At 40.1% G+C, this 14,825-nt stretch overlaps 1 protein-coding gene across 7 annotated transcripts in view; it reads left to right on the top strand.

Moving 5' to 3' along the window:
* Nucleotides 1-10,050: 10,050 nt before the first annotated feature.
* RIPK1 (receptor interacting serine/threonine kinase 1) overlaps nucleotides 10,051-14,825 on the top strand; it is a 37,879-nt gene continuing 33,104 nt past the window's right edge. For 2 of the 7 annotated variants that reach the window (XM_046640865.1, XM_046640864.1), the window contains exons 1-2: nucleotides 11,867-12,180; nucleotides 12,744-12,823. The gene's annotated coding sequence lies outside the window, so the exon portion shown is untranslated. The other 5 variants (XM_046640869.1, XM_046640863.1, XM_046640866.1 and 2 more) reach the window with 4 other exon arrangements.

Below are 14,825 nucleotides of genomic sequence, written 5' to 3'. Positions count from 1 at the left end.
GCCCTCTTTCTTGAAAGTTGTCTACTATTCCCTCTAGAGCCTATACTATATTACGCATAGTTATTTTAAATTCCCTATCAGAAGCAAAACAGTTTCTGGTATCAGTACCAAAAACATTTTCTTACCTGAGTCTGGTTCTGAAGTTTGCTTTATCTCTTTGGACTGTCTTTATTCTTGACCTTAGCATGCCTTGTGATTTTTTGTTGACAGTGGACATGGTGGACAAGATAATAGTAAATGTTGCAAATAGGTCATTAGATTGAAGTTTTATGTTAATCTACCCACGAATTGGGCTGTGTTTAATGTTGGCTATAGCTGTAGGCGCCAGAGGCTTCAGTTTCCTCTTTTTTCCTCCTCTCTCCTGTTGTTTCTGGGTTTCATTAAGAACTCTCCTCAAATAGAGTTGGTATCTTGCAGTTCTTTCCATTGTAATCCACTGTTATACTGAAACCCCTTTGATGTGGTGGTAATGTGTGAAGAAGGGGAAACATTTTATAATGTTTTTTTGTTTTTTTGTTTTTTTTTTTGGTGAGGAAGATTAGCCCTGAGCTAACATCTGCTGCCAATCCTCCTCTTTTTCCTGAGGAAGACTAGTCCTGGGCTAACATCTGTGCCCATCTTCTTCTATTTTATATGTGGGACACCTGCCACAGCATGGCTTGATAAGCAGTATGTAGGTCCACACCTGGGACCCAAACCTGCAAACCCCGGGCCTCTGAACCAGAAAGTACAAACTTAACCACTACTCTACCAGGCTGGCCCCACATTTTATAACCTTATGATTAAACCTCAGTCTTTCAATTTTCAGTGGCCTGATAGTCCTTCTTCCAGGCAAAGATAGGCTCTGGTTAAGTTGTTTCCCTTGGAGAGCTGGTCTTTGATATGATAAACTCTCTGGGTGTATTTCAAAATTATTTATTTCCCCCTCTCCTTGCCAAAAACATGAGGGGATTTTTGTTGGTTCTTTACCTTGAAAACCTGGTGGTATTCCTGGTGGTAAAATTCACGAGAGTGTGGGGGCTGCCCTAAGACTCAGCCCTCAGTATTTTCTCACTCTTAATATAAACCATGCTCATCCCCCAGCAATTCTTCAAAATCACCACTTAGTGGTCCTAGAGTTCTCTCTTCAGCAGCCCCTGCTCCAGGTATGCTGATATTGGCTGCAAGGCTCTGTGTTCTCTGGTCTCCACAGGTTTCAGGGTGGAAGTTTGTCTTTTGACCTCAATTCTCTGTTGAGTCTAAAGAAGCAGTTGATTTTCAGATTGCTTACCTTTTTTCTCGTGGTAATAACGGGAGTAATAACTTCCATGCTGTTTGCATGTGGCACTAAAACTGTGTGTGCCAACTGAAGTTTGATGTAAGTGGAAAAGCAACTCAAAGGATATCTTTACAACAAATTGTGTTAGAACAATTGGACATCTATATTCAAAAAGAGAGAGAGATTTGATTTAAATTAAACATCATGCCTTATGTAAATATTAACTCAAATGAATCAGAGCTTTAAAGGTAAAACATACAGGTATAAAACCTCTAGAAGAAAATATAGGAAAACATCTTCATGACCTGGGCTGAGATAGAGAGTTTGTGAAAGTGAATAAAGGAAATCTCATTTACAACAGGGCTGGGAGGACCAGACAGGAGAGCTCTCACACATCATCACTTGCCATTGTTCACAGACTCCACAGGAAGAATCTTCCTTATAGACTTTGGCAAAGAGGTTAGAAGATTTCCTCCTTGCCTAGAAATAGCCCAGCCAATGAGAAGTCATCACCACCCGAACTCTCACTCTCTTCCAATGAAGTTTCATTCAGAATCACCTCTCCCAAGTCCCTCCTTTCCTCCATTAATGCAAGCCCCTCTCCTATGTTTTCTGGACTTACCTATGGGTGCCATAGCTTGCTTGTCTCAGATGGCAGTTCTCTGCTATTCCTGAATGAACTCACTTTGCTAGGAATATGATTGGCTATATTGTTTTTAAATTTGACAAGATTTTAGACATGACATTGAAAGCACAATCCATAAAATTTTTTTTAAAAATTGATTTTAGGAGAATTAACATCTTCACAATATTGAGTCTTCCAATCCAGAAACAGGGAAAATCCTTTCCTTCATTTAGATATTTTTTCCTTTAGTTAAATATCTTGGGAATGTTTTGCAGAGGGCCTACATATTTTTCACTGTATTAGTTCCTATTTTTAATGACATTGTAAATGCTGCTGCTTTTCTAACTTCATCTTCTAATTGCTTCTTGCTAGATACAGAAATACAAATGATTTTTAGTATTTATCATGAATCCAATGTCTTTACCGAATTTGCCTATTAATTTTAATAGTTTGTTTTAAACCCTCCTGAATAGTCTACCCATATAATCATGTCATTTGAATATAATGACAATTTTATTTCTTCACTCCAATACTTAAATGTCGTCATTCTCTTTTCTTTCCTTATTATACTGGCTAGAACCTCTAGTACAATTTTGAAAAGAAGTGATGAGACTGGGCCTCCTTGCCCTTCTCCTGACCTGAAGGGAAAGTGTTTAATCATCGTTAATTATGTTATCTATAGGTTTTTGCAAACATTCTTTATCCAATTGGAGAAGTTCTCTTCTATTCCTAGTTTCTTGAGAGTTTTTATCATGAATAAGTCTTGAATTTTTATCAATCCTTTCTATGAATCTTCTGGTAAGATCGTATGATTTTCTTCTTTTTTCTATAATGTGGTGAATTACTTTGATTTTTGAGTGTTAACATTGCGTTTATGAAATAAAACGTACTTGGTCATGATGTATTATCCTATTAATATGTCTCTAGATTCAATTTGATTATATCTAATTCAGAATTGCTTGCATCTATGTTAATGAGATATATTGGACTGTAATTTTCTTTTCTGGTGCGGTACTTGTCATGTTTGGCTAGCGAGGTTAAGCTGGCCTTATTAAAAAATTTGAGAAGTTTCCTCTTTTTCTATTCTCTAGAGAAGTTTGTGTAGAATTTGCATATTTCATCTTTAAGTGGTTGGAAAAACTTACTGGTGAAGTCATTTAGGTGTGGTGTTTTCTTTGGTTTTAAATGATGCATTCAATTTCTTCAACAGATACAGGACTATTCCAATATTCTATTTCTTCTTGGATTGGTTTTGGCAAGTTGTGTTTTTCAAGAAATGTGTTCATTTCATCTACATTGCCAAATTAATGGCATAAAGTTGTTAATAGTAATCCCTTATTTTCTTTTTAATCCTTTAAAATTCTGTATTGGTATCTTTTCATTACTGATATCAGTGGGCTCTCTTTCTCTTTTTAAACTGGGTCAGTCTTCTGGGGGGGGTTATCAATTTTAATCTTTACAAAGGATTGACTTTTGTTCTTGTTGATTTCCTCTGTTGTATGTTTGTTTTCTATTTCAATGATTTATCTTCTTATATTTATTAGAATCTTACAATGTTTTCTTTAAGTTCTATTTGCTGTTCTTCTTTCACCTTCTTAAGATAAAATCTCAAATAATAGATTTTCCACCTTTCTTATTTTATAATATATGCATTTAGAACCAGAAATATCCTTCCAAGAACTGATTTGGCTTTATCTCATGCAAAAAAAAAATGTCAAAAATATGTCATATGTATTTTTTTTTTTTGAGGAAGATTGGCCCTGAGCTAACATCTGCTGCCAATCCTCCTCTCTTTTGCTGAGGAAGACTGGCCCTGAGCTAACATTCATGCCCATCTTCCTCTACTTTATATGTGGGACACCTGCCACAGCATGGCTTGACAAGTGGTGCATAGGTCCACACCTGAGATCCGAACTGGCAAACCCCAGGCCACCGAAGTGGAATGTGCAAACTTAACTGCTTCACCACTGGCCCAGCCCCTGTCATACATATTTTTATTATCATTTAGTTCAAAACATTTTATAGTCTTTTAAAAAATATGTTCTTGATCCATTGGTTATTCATCACTGTGATGGTTAATTTCTGAATATTTAGTGATTTTCTAGTTATCCTTCTGCTTTTTGTTTGTTTGTTTTTTCTTTGGTGAGGAAGATTGTCCCTGAGCTAACATCTGTGCCAGTCCTCCTCTACTTTGTATGTTGGATGCCACCATGGCATGGCTTGATGAGTGGTGTATAGGTCCACGTCCAGGATCTGAACCTGTGAACCCCAGGCTGCTGAAGAGGAGTGCGCAAACTTAACCACTATGCCACTGGGCCAGCCCCTCTGTTATTGATATCTAGTTTAATTTCACTGTGGTCTGAGAACATATTCTGTGTAATTGCAATCCTTAGAAATTTGTTGAAACTTGCTTTATCACACAGGGTAGTGTCTATTTTGGTAAATGTTTCATGTACAATTAAAAGAATGAACATTCTACAGTTGTTGAATGTAGTTTTCTACATATGTCAACTGGGTCAGTTTGGTTGCTTGGGTTATTCAAATATTTCTATATGTTTACTGATTTTTCTGTCTGCTTTTCCTATCCATTGCTGACAGAAATTTGTTAAAATCTCCAACTATTATTGTGGCTCTATCTCTTATTTTTCTTATGTGAGCATCTTTTTATGTTATTCAGTACATACAGACTTAGCATTGTGATAAAATACTGTTGAATTGACCCTTTTATTGCTATGCAATATGTCTTGCTTTCAATTCTACTTTGTCTGGTATTAGAATAGCTACACTAATTTTTTTCTGGTTGATGATTATAGTATATATCTTTTCCATTATTCTATTTTCAAACTTTCTGTTCTTATATTTAAAATGTGGCCCTTTTAAAGAGTGTATACTTAGGTTTTGTATTTTTCTGCAGCATGTCATTCTTTACCTTTTAATTGGAGTGTTCAAACTGTTTACATATAATCTTATTATTGATATAATTGAATTCAAGTCTCCACATTGCTATTTGCCTTCTATTTGTCCATGTGTCTTTGTTTTCCTTTATTTTCCCTTCCTTGCTTCATTTTGGATTATTCAAATGTTTTATATTATTCCATTTTCCCCTACATTAGCCTTTTACTTACACATTCATATCAATATTGTAGAAATCAAGCTATTATTTTGAGATATGTCTTCTACAAATTAGTACTTTTAGCTCTTCACAAAAGAATAGAAACTAAGGACAGTTTCATTCCATTTGCTCATCTCTTGCCCTTTTGTACTATTTTCATATATTTTATTTCTACATATGTTTTAAAGTGCACAAGGCATTATCATTATTGTCCTGAACATTCAGCATTTCTTTATATTTATCCCCACGTACTCACCCTTTCCAGTATACTTTTTTCCTTCCTGTCATTCTGGGCTCTCTCTGATATCACTTTCTTTCAGCATATAGAACTCCCTTTAGTATTTCTTGTAGCGCAGCTCTCCTGGCAATAAATCTTCTAAGCTTTTGTCTATCTGAAAAAAAAGTTTATTTTGCTTTCATTTTTGAAGGATGTTTTAGCTAGATTGAGCATTTTAGGTTAGAATATATATTTTTTCCTGTCAGTACATTAAAGATGACAATTCACTGTCTTCAATTTCTGTTGAAAAATTAGCCATCTGTCTTGCTCACACTGTCTTGAAGGGTGATACGTCTTTCCTTTCTGGCCACTTTTAAGACTTTCTTTTTGCCTTTATTTTCAGCTGCCTGACTATACTACATCTAGGTGTGGTTTTTCTTCTATTTATCCTATCTGGGTTTGTAGAGTTTCTTGAATGTGTTGTTTGGTGCTTTGCATTACATTTGGAAAATCTTTGGCAATTTTTCACATGTTTCTCCTATCCCATTCTCTCCCTCTGGTATTTCAATAGCACAAATATTTGACTTTCTCATCACATCCCATGTGTCTCTTGTGTTTGTTTGTTTGTTTGTTTGTTTGTTTTTGCTGAGAAATATTTGCCCTGAGCTAACATCCGTTCCAATGTTCCTCTATTTTTCAGTATGTGGGCTGCCAGCACAGCATGGCTGCTAACAGAGCAGTGTAGGTCCACTCCTGGGAATCCAACCTGGGCTGCCAAAGCAGAACATATGAAACTTAACCAGTTGGCCACCAAGGCTGGCCCTCTGGTGCTTTTTTTCCCATCTACTTTTCTCTCTGTTCTTTACTCTTGATATTTTTTACTGACCTATCTTCCAATTCACTAATCCATTGTTCTTCTCTATTAAACCCATCTATTTGATTAACTTCAAGTACAATATTATTCAGGTTCTGTCATCTCCATTTGACTTTATTTGAATAGCTTCCAGATTTCTGGTGAGATTCTCCATCTTTTCATCTCTTTTGTTTAAGACATTCATTATAATTACTTTAAGTCCCTGTCTGTTTACTTAATACCTGAATCACTTGTGCTATTTCTATTGTCTTTTCTTCTTTTGTTTTTTGATAATTTCTAGTTTTTTAAAGCATGTTTCATACTTTTTTATTGGATGCCAGACATTATGAGAAAGTGTAGAGGTGCAGAGTGATGTCTTAACAAAAAGGGTTAAGTGTCCTATGGCAAGTGAATAGTTTACTACCAAATTACTGTGGTTCCATTTAGATTGGCTAGAGCTGGTCTTTGTTAAAGCTGGGTTATTTCAACTTTGCTCTTATTCCTGGTCCATGTTCTTCCTTCAAGGGCATTGCTATGGACTGAATTGTGTCTCCCTCCCAAATTCATATGTTGAAGCCTTAATCTCCAATGTGATGGTATTTAGAGATGGGGCCTCATGGCGGTAGTTAGGTTTAGATGAGGTCATGAGGATGGAACTTCCATGATGGGACATGTGTCCTTGTAAGAAGAGACACCAGACAGCTTGCTCTCTCTCCAGGCACGCACGAAGAAGAGGTCATGTGAATGAGCACACAGCCAGATGGTGGCCAGCTACAAGCTGGGAAGAGAGGCCTTAGCAAAAACCGACCATGCTGGTATCTTGACCTCACACTTCCAGCCTCTAGAACAGTGAGAAATAAATGTGTCATGTTTAAACTACCCAGTCTCTAGTATGTTGTTATGGCAGCCTACGCAGGCTAAGACAGGCATGGTTCCGACTCCTAGTGATCTGAGGTATCAATGGAAAGCCTGAGGTATTTCCAAGACCCCTCCAGTCTGGCAAGGCTTGAATCCCAGCCTCTCTCTACAACTATGAAGCTACTGAAAATCCTGTGAAGCTTTTTAGCTTCTGGGCCGCTCTTGCCTGCTGGGTTTCTTCGAGTCTGTCCCTACATGTGTGTGGTTTAACCATCAGCTAATTACTGGGGTGTAATTTCAATGGATGATTTGGGGGTCACTTCTCTATACTTCCCTCATTTCTGAGATTTTGCTCCTCAAGTTCCAAATTCCTCCACCAGTGAGATGGCTACTTTCTGCTCGGCTTCTATTATCCCTTGCATAGAATGAGAAATGCCCTCAGAGAAAAGCTGTGGTGAATGAAAATGGAGCCACTTCATATTGTTTCCTCTGCTCCAGGACGGAAGCTTCGTGCGTCTTCCCTGTGTTAGATGCTCTCCAGTGCCTTCAAACAGCCATTTTGTATATTTTTCCCATATTCCATTATTACTTTCAATGGAAGGATTCATTCTATACGTTCTTGAAGACCAGAATAGGAACTCCTCTACTCATACTTTAAGATTGAACCTAAGTGTGACTTCTTTTGTGAAGTCTTTCCTGATTCTCTTCCTCTCAAGTAGAATTATTATCCTCTCAAGTAGAACTTTTTCTGGTTGCCATAGCACATGGTACATACCTCTATCATAACCCTTATTAAATAACATCTCCATTTTTATGGAATGATTGCCTCTCCAATGGACTGTAAAGTTTCTTGGAATAAATATGAGGTTTTAATATATTCTTACCCCACTTCTCTCTCCAGCTACTACCCTATTAATCTCATTTCCTTTTCTGAAAAATTCCTTTAAAGACCTAACTATACTCACAGTTTCTCATTTTTCTCTCCCCACCTCCTCTAGCTTTTTCTGGAACCTATTACAAACAGCCAGCCCTGGTGGTCTAGTGGTTAAGATTCAGTGCTCTCACTGCCGTGGTTGGGTTTTTTTCCCAGTCAGGGATCCACACGACCTGCTGTCAGATATCATACTGTGTCGGCTGCATGTTGCTGTGAGGCGAAAGCTCTGCCACTGCTGTTTCAAATACCAGCAGGGCCACCCATGGTGGACAGGTTTCAGTAGAGCTTCCAGACTAAGACAGACTAGGAGGAAGGGCATGGCCACCTCATTCTGAAAAAACTGGCCATGAAAACCCGTGAATAGCAGTGAAGCTGATAGAGTGCCAGAAGGTGAGAGGATGGCGCAGAAAGATCAGGCAGGGCTCTGCTTTGGTGTCCACAGGGTCATTAGGAGTTGGGATAACGGCATAACAACAAACAACCCCAAAGAAGCTTTTGCTCCCACTATACCACTAAAACTTACATTTTCATGGTCATTGACAATTTCCATGTTAATCAAACCCAACGGTGCATTCTCAGTCCACATCTTACTTGATACATTTGCAGCATTTGGCACAACTGATCAGTCTCTTAAGGTTCCCCTCCACCCTGACCTGTTTTCCCCATTTCCCTGGTGGCTTCTCTTCAACTCATCAACTTCCAAACATTGGAGGCCCTCAGGGTCATTCCTCAGACCTCTTTTCCTCTCTGTCTTCATTCCCTCCCTTGATGATCTTGCCTCATAACTTTAGATACCATCCACATGTTGATGACTTCCTAATTTGTATTTCTAACCTGGACTTCTTCCTTGAACTGCAAACTCATATATCCACCTACCCACCTGACATCTCCAACTGGATGTTTAAAAGACACCTTAAATTAACTTGTTCAAAAAGAACTCCTGACATTTCCATAAACTTGTTGTTCTCACTATTCTTTCCCATGTCAGTATACAGCAACTTCATCCTTCAAGTTATGCTCAGGACAAAAACCTTCCAGTTATCTCATTTCTCACACCTTGTTTCTAACATAATAGTTTACACATTTATTTTTTTTCATTTTTTTACCTCCCCACTAGAATGTAAGCTCCACAAGGGTAGAGGTTTTTGTCTGATTTATTCACAACTGAGTCGTTAGTGCCTAAAACAGGTGCTTTGTATATATTTATTGAATCACTTGTTTCTACCACCAGATACTCTTGTATCTAGTACCTGTTTGGCAAGCCAAGAAGTGTTTGTTGAACGAATAGGTACCCCTTTCGTCTTTTAAGTACATGTTTATCTTTTCAAAATAATAACTTTTGTTTTTTAGAGCAGCTTTTCTTGCACAGCAAAACTGAGTGGAAAGAACAGAGTTCCTACACAGTCTGTCCCCTGTCCCAACACACAGCTTTCCCATCATCAACTCCCTACACCAGTGTGGTACATTTGTTACAATCAACCAACCGACACTGATACAACGTTATCAACAAAAGGCCATAGTTTACATTAGGTTTCACTCTCTGTGTTGCACATTTACCGGTTTTGACAAACATATAATGTATCCACATCATAGTATCACACGGAATAGTTTCACTGCCCTACAAATCCCCTCTGCTCCACTTAGTCACCCATCCCTGCAACCCTGACAACCACTGACTTTTTTCACTGTCTTCAAAATTTTACCTTCTCCAGAATGGCAGATAGTTGGAATCATGCATTATATGGTTTTTTTCAAATTGGCTTCTTTCACTTAGAAATAAGCATTTAAATCTCCTCCACGTCTTTTTGTGGCTTCACAGCTCACTTTTTAGTGCTGAATGATACTCCATTGTCTGGACAGATCACAGTGTTTTTGTCCATTCACCTACTGAAAGACACCTTGGCTGCCTTCAAAGTTTGGCAATTACGAATAAAGGTGCTATAAACATTCATTTGCAGGTTTTTGTGTGGACATAAGCTTTCGACTCACTTGGGTAAATACCAAGGCATCTGACTGCTGGATCGATAGTAAGACCATTTTTAGCTTTTTAAGAAACTGCCAAACATTCTTCCAAAGTACTGTACCATTTTACATTCATGCCAACAATGAATGAGAATTCCTATTGTTCCACATCTTCACCAACATCTGGTGTTGTCAGTGTTTCAGATTTTAGCCATTCTAATAGGCATGTAGTGGTATCTCAGTGTTTTTCAAATTTGCAATTCCCTAATGACCTATGATGTTGAGCAGCTTTTCACATGCTTGTCATCTGTATCATGAAGCGTCTGTTCAGATCTTTTGCCCACTTTCTAATTGGGTCATTCATTTTCTTATTGTTGAGTTTTAAGAGTTCTTAACTGTATTTTGGGTAACAGTCCTTTATCAGATACGTCTTTTGCAAATATTTACTCCCAGTTTGTGGCTTCTCATTTTCTTGATGTATACATCTTTTTACACTATGCAACCATGCTGAGCATATAATTTGCTTTCAATATAACACTACAGCAAGCATTTCCCATTTTGCCTGAGACTGCCCAATCACCATTTGAAGGGGCTGCAAAGTAAATACCACATTTCTTCCTCCGCAGCCCCGCAGACTAGATGTTATTATCCCCACTTTACAGGTGAACGGAGGTGAGAACGGTAATTTGCCTGAGGTTCCAGCGGGGTCCACAGCGAGCTCGCATTCCCCTGGGTAATTCACCCAGCGTGTTCCCCGGGGCCAAGCTGCCTCTCCCCCCGCGGAGGTTCCTACGACCAGATGACATTTCCTCTTTTCTTCTGGCCTCCCAATTCGCTTTAAACCAAGGTGAAGCCCCGATCCCTAGGCTGACAGATCACTGGGTTTCTAAAACGGGGTCCCAGGCCCGGTTGGCGGGGGCGGGCGCTCGCCCGGTCCTTCTCCTCCTCTTTCTCCTCCTCCCGGGCAGGGCAGGGGCGGGGCGAGCAGTCCACGCCCTCCCGCCGGCCGGGCTCAGTAGCTCGGGGAGAAACGGCGCGGGCCGGACGCGGGCTCCCGACGCGGCGGTCCCTGCGGGCCCACCCCCCGAGGCGCGCCGACGCGACGACCCCGGAGCGAGCGAGCGCGGGCTGCGGCTGGACGCGCCGGACGCAGGCCACGGAGCCAGGCGCGGTGAACGCAGCGGGACGGCCACTCTGAGGCCCGGTCTCCCTAGCCCGCGAGCTCCGGCCCCAGGGACCCCATCTCCGGCTCGGGCGTGCTGCCGCGGCGGCGGGACCCGCCCTGCCCCTGCCGCCACCGCTTCTCGGCTCGCGGGGCCTGAGGAAGTTCGCCTCGGAAACGAAAGTAAGTCGCGCTCGGGTGCGTCTGCGCGGCGGCGGCGGCGGCGGCGGCGTTGGCGGCCGGGTCCGCCGTTCCGCCTTCCGGGCGGGGCGGGGCGGGGCGGGGCTTCCTGGCGCGGCGTGCGGGCGGTGGAGGGCCGTGGCGCGCCCGGAAGTCGGGCGGGGAGCGCACCGGCTGTGCTCCCGGAAGTCGGGCTGTGAGTGGCCCGTGCGGTGGTGGGCGGCGCCCAGGGCGCTCCCGGCAGTCGGCTCGGGGTGGCTCCGGCCTTCCGCGGAGTCTGGCCCGGGGCCGCTGGCTGTCCCAGACCCGGCCAGGCTGCTTCTCTGAGGTTTAGGTGTAAATCCGTACAATGGCAGACGCCTGCCCTCGCTCCACGATAACGGTGTGAGTTTGGAACCTTGTTATGGTGGTGGTGTTTTGGTAGAGATGGTGGGCAGTGTCGTTGAGATGCAGTAGTGGATGCTCCTGCCGTAATAGCGTTGGGTATCTACAGAGAGATATCTTCTCTTGGCTGGGACTTCTTACCAGCCCTTTGAAAGGCCCTTTTACTGCTGCACTTGGGGCCGCAGCGGGTTGCAAAGACAATCAAAAGCTTTTCCGCATAATCCTGGACGTGGGCTGGCAAATGGGAAAGAAGGGCCAACAGCCACAGCGACAAAAGGGATGAACGTCGTAAGTATAGGCGGCTTCTCCGGTGGTTAGTGGCATTTGCTTTTATGAAGTGCTGCAGATTCTCTTCAGGGTTATGAAGAAGATAAGCTACATCCTCCTCCTAAGCATTTGACAAAACCCCACAAAGAGTCGCAGGGGTTCTTCGTTTCTTTGTGTCTTGCTGATCATTTGGCCCTTTGCGCAGAGCTCGTGTTTATCTTGGACAGAGTCTGAGGCTGTTTGACTTGCAGAAGTCCTTTGGTCTTTAGACCACTTTTAATTCTTCACTGATTTACACTGGAAGAAATCAAGGCACAGAGTGAACCTTGGAATGTAGAGTGATTTCATCTCCATTTTGTAACCACCAGGTAGGTAGAAGAGTAGAGAGGAAATTGTGGTCAATGAGAAATGTGGAAACCTGCAGCTCATCTAAACACAAAAAGGAAAGATTAAGCTTACTTAAAATAAAATTTGGGGTGTATCATCATTAGTATTACTGGTAAAACAGCAATAATGATTAACTATAATTTTCATTTTCCTTTCTGCACTATATTGAGCACCAGAGATATGTTGTACTTTCAGGATTGTGAATATTAATGAGAATTAATAAAAATTCCCAAAATATCAACTTCCAAAGTGGCAAACTATTATGTAGTGCTTATTAATCCATAACATTAATACCACCAATGTAATCTGAAAATTTGGAAAAAATAGCATGATGTGCATTGGATATTGTACTCTGGCAAAAATGATTGTTTTAACCTGTAGAATATTGATTTTGAACAGTATATTTGAGTATGTTTTAAAAATTTAGTCTGTACGTTCCCCGTGTTTCTGACCATAGCATACTCATTTAATGTAGGCAAGCAAGGCTGTAAGATTAGGTCTTTGCATCTGATTTTAACCCAGACATTTATTGTTTGCTATCTAGAGAAGTAGCACGTGTTAGTGAATTGATAGTGGAAGTCTGAGTGAAGAGGCAAGGGTTCGATTCCAGATCTACCACTTCAGGTGAATTATTTAAATTCTAATTTTTTTTTCTTTATTTGTAAATTGGAATGATGAAAATAAAACTTACCTCTCGGAGTCATCCTGGGCTAATGTACATGATAGTGCATGGTTAAACGCTTTGAGTCTTGTCTCTTGCTCATCATTTGGCTCTTGCTTGCTCAGACCTCTTATTTATCTGGGGCAAAGCATCAAGCTGTTTTAATCAGAGATTCTTAGAGAAGTCTGTGTTGGATACCTGAGTAAAATGAGAATTCTATTAGCAGGTAAGACAGTGATAGGTAGGCAACCAACATTTTCTGTCAGACTCATTATGTGTGGTCATCATTAGAAAATTGAAAAAATAGTCCTCTACCGCTGAAAGGTAAATATGGATACCTTTTAAAAAACGTTTCTATTGAAGTATAACACAGAGAAAAGTGCGCAGATCATAGCTGTCCAGCTCTATGACGTATCACAAAGTGAACATTATCCAGGTGAAGAAATAGACCCGTTGCCGCCACTCCTGAAACCTCCTGTGCCTCCTCTCGTTCCCCGCCTCCAGCCACTGTCCTGGCTGTTAGTATCAGAAGTTCATTCTGTCCAGTTTTTTGGTATTAATTATTATTTGTTTCTATTTTTCCTCAGTTTTATTGAGGTATAATTGATAAAATTGAATGTAGATATAAATATTTTGATATATAGACTTACCTACCTTAGAAAGTAATATGTGAATTTTTTGGGAATTTTCAGTTAATTTCAGTGGAAAAATTTGCTTCTCTGAGTCCCTGAATTAATACTCACTTATGCAAAAACGTTAAGAAATCCATTAAAAGGGATACAATTACATTTTTAGTTGAAATTAGTTATCATAATATGATATAAAAGGCAAGTGTGCCTTCGTTAATTACTCATTAAAACATGGCTTTGTGGTGTGCTCATCTGCCTGCCTTTGTTCAGTGTGTTAGTGACTCTTGGGTGTCTAAACCTCTCACAAGGCCTTCCTATTTAGTACTTATGAAGTTGAATTGTTGATTGGTAAAAAGTGGGAAAAAACAGTGAAAACAAAGGAAATCATTGGAAACCATGCAAAAGATGCATAAGATTAAGATCAGAGTAAACCAGGAAACTGCATGACTGTAAGGAGAACTGACTTGGGTCAGGAACCAGCCTCACAAGGTGCTGTGGAGCCGCCTGGAGGCCCCTTCCCCGGGCGCTGTCATGCTTGCTGGAGGCACTGCACATCCTGGCCGGTCTTGGCAGATTTGAGAAGACAAGGCCTGGGCTGAAGGAGAGATGCCAAATGGAACTCCTCCTCAAGCTTTTGAAATCCTATACCCAAGTGGACAGGCAGAGTTATAATTTCTTCCTGTTTCTTCACTCTGTGAGCATTTTTTTATGTTATTAAACATTCATATTCAGCATTTTTAAAAACTGATAGATATATTTCAGAGTATGAATGAACGATAACTTATTCTCTCCTCTATATTTGTAAATTGTTTTATATGCTTTTGCTGTTCTATGTAATGTTACTAGGAACATCCTTGTACATAATCTTTATCAGCATCTTAGATTTGATTCCTAAGAATAAAGAACTATTCGTGAAGGGATTATTCTGTTTAAAAAATAATTTTTATTATAAATGTAATTCACATTTATTGTAGAAAATTTAGAAAATGTAATAAAAGTGTAAAGAAGAAAGTAAAAATCACGCTGTCATCCAGATATAATTCTTGCTAACATTTTGGTGTCTTTCATTATGTCTGTTTCTCTGTACATACATCTATATGTATACCTAGCCAACTGTCTGTGTGTGTGTGTGTGTGTGTATATGTATCTTATTTTTACAGACTATGATTTTGAATGGCTATATAATATTCCATCTTATGAATGTCCTGTAATTCATTTAACTATATCCTTTATTTTTGGACAATTAAATAGTCCTTTTTGAAAATTTTTTATTTTTAAGATTTTACTTTTCCTTTTTTCTCCGCAAAGCCCCCTGGTACATAGTTGTATATTTTTA

Source organism: Equus quagga, chromosome 15 (genome assembly GCF_021613505.1).
Source record: "Equus quagga isolate Etosha38 chromosome 15, UCLA_HA_Equagga_1.0, whole genome shotgun sequence".
Classification (NCBI taxonomy): domain Eukaryota; kingdom Metazoa; phylum Chordata; class Mammalia; order Perissodactyla; family Equidae; genus Equus; species Equus quagga.
This window is presented reverse-complemented; position numbering and strand designations above follow the sequence as displayed.